At 39.5% G+C, this 3,151-nt stretch overlaps 1 non-coding gene across 1 annotated transcript; it reads right to left on the reverse strand.

Moving 5' to 3' along the window:
- Positions 1–2,508: 2,508 nt before the first annotated feature.
- LOC114407988 lies at positions 2,509–2,615 on the reverse strand. Its single transcript, XR_003665790.1, has one exon. It is a non-coding gene; the product is annotated as a small nucleolar RNA R71 (small nucleolar RNA).
- Between the last annotated feature and the right edge of the window lie 536 nt (positions 2,616–3,151).

Genomic DNA, 3,151 nt, shown 5'->3' on the forward strand with positions numbered 1-3,151 from the left:
AATTAATTAGGCAGTTTTATTATTTTGGCTCATTTAGCTAATTTGATGTTTTTAATCTAATTTCAGGAATTAATGAAACATTGGGCTTAATCCGGATTTTGGTTGTGGACTTGAAGAGGGCAAATAAAGCAGCGCTTACCTTAGTTAATTTCTAATTAGGAAATTTCGCAATTTTATTTTATGTTGTTCAGTGTTTATTTCGTTTTGGGCCAGAGTATTGTAATAGGGCCCAGTGACTTTGAGTGACTCTTTTATAGCTGCCTTGGGATTCGTGCAGGGCATTCTATTCTGCTATGCTATTTTCATTATTCAGAGCTTTGGTTTTAGGTTTTCACATTTTTCTATTCCCTTGTTACAGTTTTCGTTCTTAATGCAAATTTCCGTTTTCTGTTTCTAATTACGAGTTCATTCTTGCTTCTTCTTCTACTTTCATTTACGTTCTTGTTCATTTACGTTTCTGCTTCATGTTTCATTTGCATTTTCTGTTTAAATCCATGGAAGGCTAGATTTTCTGGTGTTGTTTCCTTTTGAGGACGAAGCCCAACTCTCTTTGAGGTTTCGTTTGTAATGTGGTTTCCTGGCAGTTTTCCCTTCACCAGTTATCCCAAATTTCGTGAATATTAATCAGTGCACGCTTCGTGTTTGATTAATTGCCTCTGAGCCTAACTTGCATTCATGCTTAATGGACGAAGGGCTAACTGGTGTATGTGGTGCCTAATCATGTATTGAAAACCCTAAGTTGATTTTCGCTTAGTAAATTGAAATAGGGTTGGATTAAGTGGTTGACTGTTAGGGACGAATTCTCCATAACCCAGGATAAGAGAGTGGCTTCTGAATCAGAGGAAACAACCCATTTTTAATATTAGTAGTTTCGTATTCCATTTTATTTGTTCTGCTCTTTAATTACCAAACAACCAACCCCCCCCCCCATCGTTACTGTTACTGCAAGTATATTATGAACATTTGGCTTGTCACTGCTCGTTGGGAAACGACCTAGGATCACTTCCTAGTTACTGCATTTTCATGTTTATTTGATTCGGGTACGGCCTCGATCAAATTTGGCGCCGTTGTCGGGGAGCAGTGTCCAAAGGTTCATAATAGCTAGCTAGTGTTGTGTGTTTAATCCTTTCGTGTTTTATGTTTAATTGTTAGTATTGTGTTAGTATGTGTGTTAGTGTTGTTTAGTGTCCTGGTATTTTGTTTAATGTGTGTTCTGTTTCAGTTTTCCCATTAAGCGTTTCCCCTGTTTCAGTCTTGGGTGTTTTGCTGTGAAGATTGTGCTTGAAAATAGAGTAGTAGTAGAAATCAGCTTGCGGAAAAACAGAGTAGTAGTAGAAATCAATTAGAGACGGATTTTAGCGACCACCCATGCTGAATTATTTGGGATTTTTTGTTTTAGTAGCTAGGGTTGTTATTTTTGGCTGAATTTTTTTGTGGTAACTTATTTTAATCCATATTTTGTGGGAAAAATAGCTAGAGCCTTTAGTTTGGTCAGATTTGAAAGTTCCAAAAAACTAGCAAATTTTGTGTTTGTCAAAACTTCAAACGGCCATAACTTTTGCTCCGGTTATCAGAATCGCAATTATTATATATGCATTTGGGGTAGAAAAAAATTTCCTACGCCGTGGCAGCCGGCCTATGGCCGGCTGAGGTCTCCATCTTCCAAAAAAAGCGATTCTGTCAAAAGTTTTTTATTTTTCAAGTTTTATTCACTTATTTTTCTTAACCTACCAATTTTAGCTTTCATAGTTAGACTTTGAATTTTTGTCTGAAATTTTTTGTGCTATCTTCTCATCATTTTATAAGGTTGCTCACAAAATTTCAAGTCATTTGGATATCATTTGAGGGTAGCTGTAGTTCAAACCTACACCTTTATTTACATGACAAGGCAACTAGTTGTGTGCATGCTGAATGTAGTGTATGACTAGAGGCAATCCATCTGACTTACAACCCTTTGATCCTGAGATAGATAGGACATTTCATAGATTAGTTAGGCATCATTTTATACCTTTTGATCATTCTGAGCATTCCATAACTGGTGAATCTGTGCATTCTGTTATTGGTGATTTTGAACATCCTGATCTTGAGCATTATAATTTTGAGCATTCTGATTTTGCACATTCTGAGAACATGGCACAACCTCCACCTCGTGAGAGGACTCTAAGGGAAATGGCTGCACCTGATTTCACCTATGAAAGCTTGTGCATCCAATACCCTGATGAGGATGTTCCATATGTTCTTAAAACTGGACTGACTCATTTGCTTCCAAAGTTTCATGGCCTTGCAGGTGAAGACCCGCACAAACATTTGAAAGAATTTCACATTGTCTGCTCCACCATGAAACCCCCAGATGTCCAAGAGGATCACATATTTCTAAAGGCTTTTCCTCATTCATTAGAGGGAGTGGCAAAGGACTGGCTGTATTACCTTGCTCCAAGGTCCATCACGAGCTGGGATGACCTTAAGAGAGTATTCTTAGAAAAATTTTTCCCTGCTTCCAGGACCACAGCCATCAGGAAGGATATCTCAGGTATTAGACAACTCAGTGGAGAGAGCCTGTATGAGTACTGGGAGAGATTCAAGAAACTATGTGCCAGTTGCCCTCACCATCAAATTTCAGAACAGCTTCTTCTCCAATATTTTTATGAAGGACTCAGTAATATGGAGAGAAGTATGATAGATGCTGCCAGTGGTGGAGCCCTTGGAGACATGACTCCTGCTGAAGCCAGAAATTTAATTGAGAAGATGGCCTCCAACTCCCAGCAGTTTAGCGCCAGAAATGATGCCATAGTCATTAGAGGAGTGCATGAGGTAGCTACAAACCCATCTGCATCATCTGAAACTAAGAAGCTTGAAGGCAAACTGGATGCGTTGGTCAACTTGGTAACCCAGCTGGCCTTGAATCAGAAATCTGTACCTGTCGCAAGGGTTTGTGGTTTGTGCTCCTCTGCTGACCACCATACAGACCTTTGCCCTTCCATGCCGCAACCTGGAGCAATTGAGCAGCCTGAAGCTTATGCTGCAAATATTTACAATAGACCTCCTCAACCTCAGCAGCAAAATCAACCACAGCAGAGCAATTATGATCTTTCCAGCAACAGATACAACCCTGGATGGAGGAATCACCCTAACCTCAGATGGTCCAGCCCTC

This window comes from Glycine soja, chromosome 3 (assembly GCF_004193775.1).
Source record: "Glycine soja cultivar W05 chromosome 3, ASM419377v2, whole genome shotgun sequence".
Lineage (NCBI taxonomy): Eukaryota > Viridiplantae > Streptophyta > Magnoliopsida > Fabales > Fabaceae > Glycine > Glycine soja.